The sequence below is a fragment of the Melopsittacus undulatus genome, chromosome 7 (genome assembly GCF_012275295.1).
Source record: "Melopsittacus undulatus isolate bMelUnd1 chromosome 7, bMelUnd1.mat.Z, whole genome shotgun sequence".
Taxonomy (NCBI): domain Eukaryota; kingdom Metazoa; phylum Chordata; class Aves; order Psittaciformes; family Psittaculidae; genus Melopsittacus; species Melopsittacus undulatus.
Window position 1 is genome coordinate 72,087,772 of NC_047533.1, and position 16,278 is coordinate 72,104,049.

The following is a 16,278-nucleotide window of genomic DNA, read 5'->3' on the forward strand; positions in this document are numbered from 1 at the left end:
GTATTCTCTTCCCTTGTTATTTCCCTTATCATTATTATTATTGGTGGTAGCAGCAGTGGTTTGTGTTATACCTTAGTTACTCGACTTACCTCAGCCCCTGGGAGTTACACTCTTTCCATTCTCCTTCACATCCCTCCGGGATCAGGGGGAAGTTGATTGGCAAGTACATGTTCCATACAGGCCTCGGGCCAGTGAGCACGTAGAAAAGATGAACCATCTGATCAAACAACAGATTAGGAAAATATGTCAGGAAATGAAATTCTATTGGTACCAAGGTTACCACTGGCTCTATTAAGAATTCAAACTAAACCTCGGTCAAAAGAAGAGGTTAGCCCATTTGAAATTTTATATGGAAGACCATAACAGTCCCAGTTTAAAGCAGGAAGTCTTCAGGAAGTGGCAGAAGGCTATCTCTGTGAGTTTTTGATCAATCTGGGAAAAGAATTGGAGGAGATAAATAAGAGAGTAGCAGGGACAAGAGCAAGAGGTTTGGATTATCCCATTCACCCTTTCAGATCTGGAGACTGGGTTTATGTTAAGAATTTTTCAGGAGATCCTCTACAGGAGAAGTGGAGCGGAACGTACCAGATATTACTGACCACCTTTACAGCAGGGAAGATAAAGGAACAACCTGCTCGGATACAGTATTCAAGAATAAAGAAAGCACCAGAACCAGAGATGTGGCAGATGGAACCTTCAGGACCCTTACGTATGAACTTGCGTCGGTCGTAATTTGGACTCGTATGATAACTGGTGCACAAGCTTGGGACCAGAATTTATACCTGAAATTAATGCAAAATGGTACTGAAGTTTTTAATCGTAGTGGCTGTTGGGTGTGTGCACAGGTGCCTAAATCAGGAGAGAGGCTGGAACTCCCATGAACTGGAGTTCCAATTCCTAACACTGTTTCATGGACAAACCTGTGGGTGAACACTAGCAATTTGTATTCAAACGAAAGGTTAACATTTGGAATAGTTAACCCTAATCCAGGTAATAAATATCACACCTGTGCACAAAGATGTATTACACCAGGAACCAGGGCAGGAGATCATGCTTGTTCAAATGCCACAGATGTGGGTCACCATTCAAATTGCAACCACACTATTAATATAGATGGTAACCTGGTTCAGTGGTGGCCCATTCCTAAACGGAAAGGATGGTATTGGTTATGTGGAGAAAATGCTTATGAGACTCTACCCCCCCAGCTGGAAGGGGGCAGGCACCTTAGGTGCTGTAATACCCAAGTTTACTATTACCGACAGGTATCCTTCCAGGACCTGGATTAGAACTTCTGCCAGAAGTGATGAAGATTGTTGGAAGAAGTAAATACCCTCAGAGACCACCACATTTTTGTACGCATGCGAGGAACGTTCTGGAAAACAACATAATCCACACGTAGCCTCATGACTATGTATGTATGCCCAGCGACTACATAAGGATGGCCTGTGGAGCAACAGGGGGACACAACGGCAGGAGGAGCTCTCCCCTGTGTCTCCCGGCGCCGCAATGAAGAATACCTGATGTCAGCTTGAAAACTGTGTTGGCAAGTTTGTGCCTGGAGTTTTCTCCCAATCACTGCACTGGGTTCAGCTCTAACAGTTCTTTTCCTCCTTCTTAACAGACAACCTCAAATGAGTTCAGATTGTTTTATAAAGAATGCACAAAAGCTTTGATTATTTCTTCATTGACTTAGGTTTTGTGGTTTGGTTTTGTTGGGGTTTGTTTTCGTTTCTTTTTTCCCAATTCTTGTCCAGTATTATCCTAAAGTTGTATGAAACCTTCATGGAGATTCTACTGCCCTGATAGCAGAGTATCCCAGACACACTGGGGAAGCCCAAATGTGGTTTTACACAGGGTTCTCACACCATACAAACAGTCACGTACCACACACTTGGACCAAACACTAGCACCCTCACTACCAATTACTAGTCCTAGTCCAACCCTGCCAGGCGCTCTTGCTACTTCTGCTGCAGTCCTGCTCCTGCCTATTGATTCAGATGTCCCTGGACCAGTCCTGCAAGAGACACTGACTAATGGTGTGTGGGACAGTGGGAGGGTTTCAAAGACATGCTGGAGGGGCTGGGATTCTGCCATTATTTCTGCTGGGCTGCAATACCCCTTCTCCTTCACAGACAGCTCTAAGATACCCTAAAGAAAAGCCCTAGATCCAGGGCTGGGCTGAAGCTTCCAGCAAAAATCCACCACCTCATCACATTACAGGGCACACAGAAATATACAGACACACATATACAAATAAAAGATATGTGGCACTGCAGCCACTCCAACCCCTACAACAGGCACCACAACTGCTACCTCAGCAAGAGGTGGCACAGCTATTTCAATGTCAGCAACAGGCACTGAGGCTACTCCAACCCCTGTGACAGGCACTGCCCAAAGGTGACGGAGGAGCTGTTGGTAGAGCTGTCTTGGAGACAGAGGAAATGCAGCAGTTCTGCCTTGCCTGGTCTCTCACAGGATCCTTCTGTGCTGGGGCTGCTGAAGGGAGAAGAACAACAAGTGCCAATCACTATCACAGCAGTGCACCGGTGGCAAGATGGCACCAACCCAGACTCCCTGATTGCCATCCATGAGCTGATGCATTGTTTGGAGAGTCCAGGAGTGCTCAGCAGGACCCACTCACCCTTCAGGAGCCCCACAGGGCCCGTGCACAACCCACATGACAGTCTGATTGTAAACTGCATCAGTGAGCCAAGGAAGAACAATTGCAGATGGGGCCCTGAGCAACAACAGCCTCTGAACAAATGAACCAGGAGATAGTTCATGCCCTTGGGCAGTGCGCACTGGGCAAGGTGTGAAATGTGCTCTGCACCACACTGGGGAGAATGGGCTTACCTGGAGCCTCTGGCAGAAAGCTCCAGCGCAGACTCCAGGTCGACCCCTCAGCTGTTGGAGTCGGGGATACACAGGATCCAAGGCTGCTCTACCCCACCTGAAACAGAGATCCTGGCAGCCTCTGAAGGGCTTCGAGCTGCTTCAGAAGTGATGGGCACTGAAGCACAGCTCCTCCGGGCACCCCACTTGCCCGTGCTGCCTTCATGTGCAAAGGGAAGGAGACACATCAGGAAGTATCCCCTCCTGGCTCTTCGGCTCTGGGCACAGAGGCCAATTGTTCGTGCCCCTCTCTGCTGCCGGGCTGCCGAGGGCAGGCACTGCATTAGCTGCTCAATGGCCAGGCCTGCCACATTTCTGTCAGCTGCATCAGGGCCTGAACCTCACTGGGAAAACACAATCCAATAGTACCTTCAGCTACTTCAATCCTTATCACATCCAGCTGCTGCTTTCCAGGAAGGAAAAGGAAGGAAGGAAAAGGAAGGAAGGAAGGAAGGAAAAGGAAGGAAGGAAAAGGAAGGAAGGAAAAGGAGGGAAGGATGGAAGGAAGGGAAAGGATGGAAGGAAGGGAAAGGAGGGAAGGAAGGGAAAGAAGGGAAGGAAGGGAAAGGAGGGAAGGAGGGAAGGAGGGAGAGAAAGGGAGAGAATGGGAGAGAAAGGGAGAGAAAGGGAAAGAAAGAGAGAGAGAAAGAGAGAGAGAAAGAAAGAGAGAAAGAGAGAAAGAGAGAAAGAGAGAAAGAGAGAAAGAGAGAAAGAGAGAGAGAAAGAGAAAGAGAAAGAGAAAGAGAGAAAGAGAAAGAGAAAGAGAAAGAGAAAGAGAAAGAGAAAGAGAAAGAGAAAGAGAGAAAGAGAGAGAAAGAAAGAGAGAAAGAAAGAGAGAAAGAAAGGAAGAAAGACATGAGAAGAATAAAAGAGTAGGGATCTGCACAGAGATGGAGAAAGAAGCAGCAGGGAAAGAGGAAGAGAGGCAAACAGTGGGAGAGGGAGCAGGGCAGAGAGAAGTAAGGACTACGGGATTGACAGAGATCATCAAAAGATGTGGTGGGTAGAGGAAAGGTGAGTGGGTAAAAAACAAATAGGGGCAGGGAGAGCTTGCTAGCAACACCAAACTGTGTGGTTCGGTCAATACACTGGAGGGAAGGAATGCCATCCAGAGGGACCCTGACACGCCTGAGAGGTGGCCAATGCCAACCTCATGAAGTTCAACCAAGCCAAATGCAAGCTCCTACACCTGCGTCAGAGCAATCCCAGCAATCCCAGCTACAGGTTGGGAGCAGAAGAGACTCAGAGCAGCCCTGTCCAGAAGGACTTGAGGGTGTCAGTCAATGAGAAAATGAACATGAGTGTGTGCTCACAGCCCAGAAAGCAACCGTGTCCTGGGCTGCATCCAAAGGAGTGTGACCAGCAGGGCGAAGGAGGTGATCCTGCCCCTCTGCTCTGCTCTTCTGAGACCCCACTTGCAGCACTGGGTGCAGTTCTGGTGTTCCCAACATCAAAAGGACACGGAGCTGTTGGAACAAGTCCAGAGCAGGACACGAGAACGATCAGGGGCTGGAGCAGCTCCTGTATGGAGACAGGATGAGAACACTGGGGTCTTCAGCCTGGAGAAGAGAAGGCTGCATGGAGACCTCAGAGCAGCTTCCAGTGTCTGAAGGGGGGCTACAAGGATGTTGGAGAGCAACTCTTCATCAGGGACCAGAGTGACAGGATAAGGAGTGATGGGTTCAAACTGAAATAGGGGAAGTTTAGGTTGGATATAAGGAAGAAGTTCTTCCCTGTGAGGGCGGTGAGGGGCTGCCACAGGCTGCCAAAGGAACTTGGGAATGCTCGATCCCTGGCAGTGTTCAAGGCCAGCCTGGACAGAGCCCTGGGTGACATGGTTTAATGTGAGGTGTTCCTGCCCATGGCACAGGCTTGGAACTGGATGATCTGAACGTCCTTTCCAACCCTAACTATTCTAGGATTCTAAAACCAGAGCAACAAACAAGACTAACAACTAAGAGAAAGAGAAGTGCAGGAGCAAGGAGCAGCTCAGAGGGATGGAGAAAGAAAGAGAAGCATCAGAAGCCCTGCAGAGGGATGGAGGAAGGGTCTGGGAGCAGCAGACACAGCCAGAGAGAGGAGAAGTAGGCAGGGAGAAAGGCAGAGACGGTGGGATACAGAATGAGCTGCAAGCAGGAGAAGGGGCTGGTAGAGAGACAGAGAAAGAAGGACTTGGAGAAGAGAGGGACGTGGAGGACAGCACAGGAATAGAAGAGAGGTCTGGGGAAGGGAGACAATGACAGCAAGGGGAAAGGGAGCGGGAGCTTGGAGAGATGAGAGGCAGACACGGCCCCAAGGGCCGGGCACTCACCACAGCTCCCGCTCTCCGTCCTGCCAGGGAACCTCTTCAGCCCAGGCCCTTCTTTCTCTGCCTCTCTGTGCTCTCCCCTTTCCTCCTGTGCAGGCCCAGGGCCAGCTGCAGGCCGCAGGCCGGGCTGGGGCAGCTCTCGGCGCTCTGGCAGTCGGGGTGCCCGGTGCCTGTGCCCACAGCGGGGCTGTCTCCATCTCCACAGGGGCTCGCTCACCTCAGCGCTGGCCCCGGCCCTCCCCTCAGCACAACCTGCAAGCCCCAGCACCAACATGGCCGCCGGCAGCCCCAGCACTACAGCTCCCAGCATGCCCCGGGGCGCTCCTCCTGCTGCCAGGCCCTGCTGGGCCACCGTCCCCTGGCCATAGGCCAGAGGGAGCAGGAGAAGGGCAGGAGCCGGAGAGGTGAGGAGCTCACCTGTGGGCTGGGGCTGTGCTGGGGTTGGTCCATGTCCCGTCTGCTTCTGCCCCACTTGTCAGCACAACCAAACATCTGCTTGTGTCCCTTACCAGTAGAGCTGAGCATCTGCTTTTGTGTCTTACCAGTAGAGCTGAGCATCTGCTTTTGTGTCTTACCAGTAGAGCTGAGCATCTGCTTTTGTGTCTTACCGGTAGAGCTGAGCATCTGCTTTTGTCCCTCACCAGTAGAGCTGAGCATCTGCTTTTGTATCTTACCAGTAGAGCTGAGCATCTGCTTTTGTCCCTTACCAGTAGAGCTGAGCATCTGCTTTTGTGTCTTACCAGTAGAGCTGAGCATCTGCTTTTGTGTCTTACCGGTAGAGCTGAGCATCTGCTTTTGTCCCTCACCAGTAGAGCTGAGCATCTGCTTTTGTATCTTACCAGTAGAGCTGAGCATCTGCTTTTGTGTCTTACCAGTAGAGCTGAGCATCTGCTTTTGTCCCTTACCAGCAGAGCTGAGCATCTGCTTTTGTGTCTTACCAGTAGAGCTGAGCATCTGCTTTTGTGTCTTACCAGTAGAGCTGAGCATCTGCTTTTGTCCCTTACCAGTAGAGCTGAGCATCTGCTTTTGTGTCTTACCAGTAGAGCTGAGCATCTGCTTTTGTCCCTTACCAGTAGAGCTGAGCATCTGCTTTTGTGTCTTACCAGTAGAACTGAGCATCTGCTTTTGTGTCTCTACCAGTAGAGCTGAGCATCTGCTTGTGTCCCTTACCAGTAGAGCTGAGCATCTGCTTTTGTCCCTTACCAGTAGAGCTGAGCATCTGCTTTTGTCCCTTACCAGTAGAGCTGAGCATCTGCTTTTGTGTCTTACCAGTAGAGCTGAGCATCTGCTTTTGTCCCTTACCAGCAGAGCTGAGCATCTGCTTTTGTGTCTTACCAGTAGAGCTGAGCATCTGCTTTTGTGTCTTACCAGTAGAGCTGAGCATCTGCTTTTGTCCCTTACCAGTAGAGCTGAGCATCTGCTTTTGTGTCTTACCAGTAGAGCTGAGCATCTGCTTTTGTCCCTTACCAGTAGAGCTGAGCATCTGCTTTTGTGTCTTACCAGTAGAACTGAGCATCTGCTTTTGTGTCTCTACCAGTAGAGCTGAGCATCTGCTTGTGTCCCTTACCAGTAGAGCTGAGCATCTGCTTTTGTCCCTTACCAGTAGAGCTGAGCATCTGCTTTTGTCCCTTACCAGCAGAGCTGAGCATCTGCTTTTGTGTCTTACCAGTAGAGCTGAGCATCTGCTTTTGTCCCTTACCAGCAGAGCTGAGCATCTGCTTTTGTCCCTTACCAGTAGAGCTGAGCATCTGCTTTTGTCCCTTACCAGCAGAGCTGAGCATCTGCTTTTGTCCCTTACCAGTAGAGCTGAGCATCTGCTTTTGTCCCTTACCAGTAGAGCTGAGCATCTGCTTTTGTCCCTTACCAGTAGAGCTGAGCATCTGCTTTTGTCCCTTCCCAGTAGAGCTGAGCATCTGCTTTTATCCCTCATCAGTAGAACTAAGCATCTGCTTCTCCCCCTCATCAGTAGTCGATGCCTTGGCATGTTAGGTACTTAGGACAGACAATACTTTTATTTAAGCAAAGGAATTCCTTTAACCCCCTGTTGTGGTTTAAACCAAGTCACCCAACTCCCGGAGAGTTAGGAAGGAAAATCCAAAGAATGTAGCCCCCACGGGTTGAGATAAGAACGGTTTAATAGCTAAGGCCTAACACAATAATAATGATACAGCCAATAACAAGTGAAGAGAATACAACACCTCACCAGCCACCAACCCATAACTCACTCCACCCTGCCCGGCCGAGCACCACGTGCTCCCTCCTCCATTTTCTCTCGAGCTCCATCCCTCCTGCTCTCTCTCTCCCAGTTGCATCCTGGGCATCACGTGCTATGGTATGGTATGGTATGACTAGCCTGGGTCAGGTGTCCTGTCTCTCCTTCCTCCCGGCCTCCCCTCCTCCACCTGGCTGGAAAAAGCCTTGAACAAAAACACCCTCAAAACATGCTGCTATCACCAACTGTTCCCAGCCCAGAAGTCAAAACACAGAACTGCACCAGATACAAGACGGAAACATGACTACTATGGCTGAACCCATGACATTATCCACCCCTTATTCCATACCATTCACGTCATGCCCAGATCCCACATTTCCAATACACCATCACTCTTAAGTCCACCCCTCGATCATGAGACATCTCTATGTTGCATCTCTGGACTGATAGCCTGAAGTATCTGGGCCCACCAGGCTCAAAATCATTCACCGTCCCCTTCAGCAGTTCTACAGCTTGCTGCTGGGGACTCCATACAGCTGCCTTCCACTTCCAATGCTTCCAAAGCACTGGAGGGGCCCAGTGGATCAGACAGTTGGCCATACTGTCCCACATGCCCTGCCACTCATGACTGTCCAGCCTAGGGAACAGTCTCCTGCTGCTCCTATGTACTTGTCTAACCTTAGACAAGACCCAAACCTGACTCTGCTTAACTTTTGCGACTGGGGCTGATGTAGCTGCCCTGCTTGCCAGTTCTCCCACCACCAGCTTCTCTTCTCCTGAGTCCGGATCTTCCTCCTCTGCCTTGCTGGGAAATGCTGTGTGGTCTCCTGCATCCTGCTGGGGGTCGGCGGGCGACTTCCGGGGGACACTCTCGGCCGTCAGGGGGTCGGGAACAGTCGCGGGACTCACCTCCCCCGCTGCCTGATCCCGCTGCTCAGCTACCGCCCTGCTCCGCTCCTCCCCCGCCTGCTCCCGCTGCTCTGCCACAGCCGTTTGGCTCCCCGTGCCGCTCTCCCTGGCAGCCTCAGCTGCCGGCAGCTCCTGGGGCTGCTCCTTCCTGGCTTCACGCAGCCTCACACAGACGGAGGCGAGGACAAGGACAAGGACGGCGAAGAGCAGCGGGACGGCCTGGTACAAGTCCAAGTCCACGGCCACGTCCATCCCCCCTGCTGCCGGAGCCCCACCGTATTACAAGCCTCCGACACAAAGTACAGTGAAACAAAAGCTTTAGCCCAAGCCCCATGATCGACAAGCACAAACACATCCAATCCATACACAAAGTACCCGGCAAAATCCCGAAACCGCGAGATCCAGAGAAAAACCTCTAAGAGCTAATAAATCAGCATTGTGACAAGAGACCATAAATCCGCTCAGATCTGTTCTTAGCTCAAACCCTCGGGCCCCATGTTGGGCACCAAAAATGTCGTGGTTTAAACCAAGTCCCCGAACTCCCGGAGAGTTAGGAAGGAAAATCCAAGGAATGTAGCCCCCACGGATTGAGATAAGAACGGTTTAATAGCTAAGGTATAACACAAAACCCCTACTGCCATTTACTACTACAAATAATAATGATACAGCAAACAGCAAGTGAAAAGAATACAACACTCCACCAGCCACCAACCAAAACCTCACCCACCCTGCCTGGCTGAGCACCATGTGCTCCCTCCTCCATTTTCCTCCAGAGCTCCGCCTCCAGCCTTCTCTCTCCCAGTTGCATCCTGGGCATCACGTGCTATGGTATGGAATATCTCATTGGCTAGCCTGGGTCAGGTGTCCTGTCTCTCCTTCCTCCGGCCGCCCCTCCTCCACCTGGCTGGAAAAAACCTGGAACAAAAACACTCTCAAAACATGCTCAAACCATGACAGGTGTCTCTATGGTATCTCTATGGTGTCTCTATGGTATCTCTATGGCGTCTCTATGGTATCTCTATGGTGCCTCTATGGTGTCTCTATGGTGCCTCTATGGTGTCAATATGGTATCTCTATGGTGTCTCTATGGTGTCGCTATGGTGCCTCTATGGTGTCTCTATGGTGTCACAATGGTATCTCTATGGTGTCTCTATGGAATCTGTCTATGGTGTCTCTATGGTATCTCTATGGTGTCTCTCTGGTGCCTCTACAGTGCCTCTATGATGTCTCTATGGTGTCATTATGGTATCTCTATGGTGTTTCTATGTTATCTCTCTATGGTGCCTCTATGCTATGTCTATGGTGCTTCTATGGTGTCTCTATAGAGCCTCTATGGTGCCTCTGTGGTGTCTCTATGGTATCTCTATGGTGTCTCTATGGTTTCTCTGTTGTGTCTCTATGGGGTCTCTATGGTATCTCTATGGTGTCTCCATGGTGCCTCTATGGCATCTCTATGGTGTGTCTATGGTATCTCTATATGGTGTCTCTATGCTATCTCTATGGTGTCTCTATGGTATCTCTCTATGGTGTCTCTATGGTATCTCTATGGTGTCTCTATGTTATGTCTATGGTGTCTCTATGGTGTCTCTATGGTGTCTCTATGGTGCCCCTATGGTGCCTCTATGGTGCCCCTATGGTGCCTCTATGGTGCCTCTATGGTGCCTCTATGGTGTCTCTATGGTGTCTGTATGTTGTCTCTATGTCTCTACGGTGTCTCTATGGTGCCTCTATGGTGTCTCATTGGTGTCTCTGTGGTGCCTCTGAGGTGTCTCTATGGTATCTCTATAATGCCTCCATGGTGTCTCTCTGGTGCCTCTATAGTTCGTCTATGGTGCCTCTATGGTGTCACTAAGGTATCTCTATGGTGTCTCTATTGTGCCTCTCTGGTGTCTCTATGCTGTCTCTATTGTATCTCTATGGCGCCTCTATGGTGTCTCTATGTTATCTCTATGATGTCTCTATGGTATCTCTATGGTGTCTCTATGGTATCTCTATGGGGTCTTTATGGTGTCTCTATGGTATCTCTATGGTGTCACTATGGTATCTCTATGCCGTCTCTATGGTATCTCAATGGTGACTCTATGGTGTCTCTATGGTGCCTCTACGGCGTCTCTATGGTATCTCTATGGTGTCCCTATGGTATCTCTCTATGATGTCACTATGGTATCTCTACGGTGCCTCTATGGTATCTCTATGGAATCTCTATGGTGTCTCTATGGTGTCTCTATGGAGTCTCTATGAGGTCTTTATGGTGTCTCTATGGGGTCTCTATGGGGTCTTTATGGTCTTTCTATAGTACCTCTATGGTGTCTCTATAGTGCCTCTATGGGGTGTCTATGGTGCCTCTATGGTGTCTCTATGGTATCTCTATGGTGTCTCTATGGTGTCTATGTTGTGTCTATGGTCTCTCTATGGGGTCTCTATGTGGTCTCTATGGTGTCACTATTGTATACCTATGGTGTCTCTATGGCGTCTGTATTGTGTCTCTATGGTATCTCTCTATGGTGTCTCTATGGTATCTCTATGGTGTCTCTCTGGTGCCTCTGCGGTGCCTCTATGATGTTTCTATCGTCTCAGTATGGTATCTCTATGGGGTCTATATGGTATCTATATAGTGTCTCTATGGTATCTCTATAGTGTCTCTGTGGTGTCTCTATGGGGTCTCTATGGTATCACTATTGTATATCTATGGTGCCTCTATCGTCTCTCTATGGTATCTCTATGGTGTCTCTATTGTATCTCTCTATGATGTCTCTATGCTATCTCTATTGTGTCTCTATTGTATCTCTGTGGTGTCTGTATGGTGTCCCTATGTCTCTATGGTGTCTCTATGGTATCTCTATGGTGTCTCTATGCTGTCTCTATTGTGCCTCTATGGTTCGTATATGGTCCCTCTATGGTGTCACTATGGTATTTGTATGGTGCCTCTATGGTACCTCTATGGTGTCTCTATCGTGTCTCTATGGTATCTCTATGGTGTCTCTATGGTGCATCTATGGTATCTCTATGGTGTCTCTATGGTGCATCTATGGTATCTCTATGGTGTCCATATTGTGTCTCTATGGTATCTCTATGCTGTCTCTATGGTATCTCTATGGTGCCCCTATGGTGTCTCTATGTTATCTCTATGATGTCTCTATGGTATCTCTAATGTGTCTCTAAGGTATCTCTATGGTGTCTCTATGGTGCCTCAATGGTATCCCTATGGTGTCTCTATGGTGTCTCTATGGGGTCTTTATGGTGTCGCCATGGGCTCTCAATGGGGTCTTTATGGTGTCTCTATGGGGTCTCTGATGTCTCTATGGTGTCTCTATGGTATCTCTATGGTGTGTCTATGGTGCCTCTATGGTGTCTCTATGGTGCCTCTATTGTGTCTCTATAGTATCTCTATGGTGTGTCTACGGTGTCTCTATGGTGCCTCTATGGTGCCTCTATAGTGACTCTATTGTGTCTCTATTGTGTCTCTATGGTGCCCCTATGGTGTCTCTATGGTGTCTCTATGGTATCTCTCTATGATGTCTCTATGGAATCACTATGGTGTCTCTATGGTATCTCTCTATGATGTCTCTATGTTATCTCTATGGTGTCTCAAATGTATCTCTTATGTATCTCTATGGTTCCTCTATGCTATCTCTATGGTGCCTCTATGGTGTCTCTATGGTATCTCCATGGTGTCTTTATGGTGTCTCTATGGTATCTCTATGGTATCTCTATGGTGTCACTATTGTATATCTATGGTGTCTCCAAGGCATCTCTATGGTGTCTCTATGGTATCTCTATGGTGTCACTATGGTATCTCTATGCCGTCTCTATGGTATCTCAATGGTGACTCTATGGTGTCTCTATGGTGCCTCTACGGCGTCTCTATGGTATCTCTATGGTGTCCCTATGGTATCTCTCTATGATGTCACTATGGTATCTCTACGGTGCCTCTATGGTATCTCTATGGAATCTCTATGGTGTCTCTATGGTGTCTCTATGGAGTCTCTATGAGGTCTTTATGGTGTCTCTATGGGGTCTCTATGGGGTCTTTATGGTCTTTCTATAGTACCTCTATGGTGTCTCTATAGTGCCTCTATGGGGTGTCTATGGTGCCTCTATGGTGTCTCTATGGTATCTCTATGGTGTCTCTATGGTGTCTATGTTGTGTCTATGGTCTCTCTATGGGGTCTCTATGTGGTCTCTATGGTGTCACTATTGTATACCTATGGTGTCTCTATGGCGTCTGTATTGTGTCTCTATGGTATCTCTCTATGGTGTCTCTATGGTATCTCTATGGTGTCTCTCTGGTGCCTCTGCGGTGCCTCTATGATGTTTCTATCGTCTCAGTATGGTATCTCTATGGGGTCTATATGGTATCTATATAGTGTCTCTATGGTATCTCTATAGTGTCTCTGTGGTGTCTCTATGGGGTCTCTATGGTATCACTATTGTATATCTATGGTGCCTCTATCGTCTCTCTATGGTATCTCTATGGTGTCTCTATTGTATCTCTCTATGATGTCTCTATGCTATCTCTATTGTGTCTCTATTGTATCTCTGTGGTGTCTGTATGGTGTCCCTATGTCTCTATGGTGTCTCTATGGTATCTCTATGGTGTCTCTATGCTGTCTCTATTGTGCCTCTATGGTTCGTATATGGTCCCTCTATGGTGTCACTATGGTATTTGTATGGTGCCTCTATGGTACCTCTATGGTGTCTCTATCGTGTCTCTATGGTATCTCTATGGTGTCTCTATGGTGCATCTATGGTATCTCTATGGTGTCTCTATGGTGCATCTATGGTATCTCTATGGTGTCCATATTGTGTCTCTATGGTATCTCTATGCTGTCTCTATGGTATCTCTATGGTGCCCCTATGGTGTCTCTATGTTATCTCTATGATGTCTCTATGGTATCTCTAATGTGTCTCTAAGGTATCTCTATGGTGTCTCTATGGTGCCTCAATGGTATCCCTATGGTGTCTCTATGGTGTCTCTATGGGGTCTTTATGGTGTCGCCATGGGCTCTCAATGGGGTCTTTATGGTGTCTCTATGGGGTCTCTGATGTCTCTATGGTGTCTCTATGGTATCTCTATGGTGTGTCTATGGTGCCTCTATGGTGTCTCTATGGTGCCTCTATTGTGTCTCTATAGTATCTCTATGGTGTGTCTACGGTGTCTCTATGGTGCCTCTATGGTGCCTCTATAGTGACTCTATTGTGTCTCTATTGTGTCTCTATGGTGCCCCTATGGTGTCTCTATGGTGTCTCTATGGTATCTCTCTATGATGTCTCTATGGAATCACTATGGTGTCTCTATGGTATCTCTCTATGATGTCTCTATGTTATCTCTATGGTGTCTCAAATGTATCTCTTATGTATCTCTATGGTTCCTCTATGCTATCTCTATGGTGCCTCTATGGTGTCTCTATGGTATCTCCATGGTGTCTTTATGGTGTCTCTATGGTATCTCTATGGTATCTCTATGGTGTCACTATTGTATATCTATGGTGTCTCCAAGGCATCTCTATGGTGTCTCTATGGTGTCTCTATGGTGCCTCTACGGCGTCTCTATGATATCTCTATGGTATCTCTCTATGATGTCACTATGGTATGTCTTTGGTGTCTCTATGGTATCTCTATGGTGTCTCAATGGTGCCTCTATGGTATCTCTATGGAATCTCTATGGTGTCTCTATAGTGTCTCTATGGAGTCTCTATGGTGCCTCTATGGTGTCTCTATGCTGTCTCTATGGTATCTCTATGGTGCCTCTATGGTGTCTCTATGGTATCTCTATGGTGTCTCTGGTGTCTCTATAGTGTCTCTTTGGGGTCTTTATGGTGTCTCTATGGGGTCTGTATGGTGTCTCTATGGTGTTTCTATGGGGTCTTTGTGGTGTCTCTATGGTATCTCTATGGTGTCTCTATGGTGTCTTTATGGTATCTCTATGGCGTCTCTATGGTGTCATGATTGTATATTTATGGTGCCTCTATGGTGTCTCTATGGTAACACTATGGTCTCTCTATGGTATCTCTATGGTGTCAGTATGGTATCTCTCTATGGTGTCTCTATGTTATCTCTCTATGATGTCTCTATGGTATCTCTATGGTGTCTCTATGGTATCTCTATGGTGTCTCTATGGTATCTCTATGTCTCTACGGTGTCTCTATGGTATCTCTATGGCGTCTCTATGGCGTCTCTATGGTGTCTCTATGGTGTCTCTATGGTGCCTCTATGGTGTATCTATGGTGCCTCTATGGTGCCTCTATGGTGCCTCTGTGGTGCCTGTGTGGTGTCTCTATGGTATCTCTATAATGCCTCTATGGTGTCTCTCTGGTGCCTCTATGGTTCATCTATGGTACGTCTATGGTGTCACTATAGTATCTCTATGGTATCTCTATGGTGTCTCTATGTTGCCTCTATGGTGCCTCTACGGTGCCTCTATGGTGTCACTATTGTATCTCTATGGTGTCTCTATTGTACCTATATGGTGTCTCTATGGTGCCTCTATGCTGTCTCTATTGTATCTCTATTGTGTCTCTATGGTGCCTCTATGGTGCCTCTATGGTGTGACAATGGTGTCTCTATGGTGCCTATGTGGTATCTCTATGGTGTCTCTATTGTGTCTCTATGGTATCTCTATGGTGTTTCTATGGTATCTCTCTATGGTATCTCTAGGGTATCTCTATGGTATCTCTATGGTGTCTCTATGGTATCTCTCTATGGTATCTCTAGGGTATCTCTATGGTGTCTCTATGGTATCTCTATGGTGTCACTATGGCATCTCTCTATGGTGTCTCTATGGTATCTCTCTATGTTGTCTCTATGTTACGTCTATGGTGTCTCTATGGTGTCTCTATTGTGTCTCCATGGTGTCTCTATGGTGTCTCTATGGTATCTCTATGGTGTCTCTATGGTGTCTCTATGGTGTCTCTATGGTGCCTCTATGGTGCCTCTATGGTGTATCTGTGGTGTCTTTATGGTGTCTCTATGGTATCTCTATAATGCCTCTATCGTGTCTCTCTGGTGCCTCTATGGTTCGTCTATGGTGCCTCTATGGTGTCACTATGGTATCTCTATGGTGTCTCTATTGTGCCACTCTGGTGTCTCTATGCTGTCTCTATGGTATCTCTATGGTGTCACTATGGTATCTCTATGCGGTCTCTATGGTATCTCTATGCTGTCTCTATGGTATCTCTATGGTGTCACTATTGTATATCTATGGTGTCTCCAAGGCGTCTCTATTGTATCTCTATGGTGTCTCAATGGTGTCTCTATGGTGCCTATATGGTGTCTATATGGTGTCATTCTGGTATCGCTATGGTGTCTCTATGTTATCTCTATGGTGTCTCTATGTTGTCTCTATGGTCTCTCTATGGGGTCTCTATGGGGTCTCTAGGGTGTCACTATTGTATATCTATGGTGTCTCTATGGTGTCTGTATTGTGTCTCTATGGTATCTCTCTATGGTGTCTCTATGGTATCTCTATGGTGTGTCTCTGGTACCTCTACAATGCCTGTATGATGTCTCTATGGTGTCAGTATGGTATCTCTATGGTGTGATATACCTAGTGTGATATACCCAGTGTGATATACCCTGTGTGATATGATATACCAAGTGTGATACACCCAGGGTGATACACCCAGTTTGATACACCCAGTGTGATACACCCAGTGTGATATACCCTGTTTGATACACCCAGTGTGATATACACAGTGTGATATACCCAGTGTGATATACCCAGTGTGATACACCCAGTGTGATATACCTAGTGTGATATTCCCACTGTGGTACACCCAGTGTGATATACCCAGTGTGATAAACCCAGTGTGATACACCCAGTGTGATACACCCAGTGAGATATACCCAGTGTGATACACCCAGTGTGATACACCCAGTGTGATATACCCAGTGTGATACACCCAGTGTGATATACCCAGTGTGATATACCCAGTGTGATATACGCAGTGTGATATAC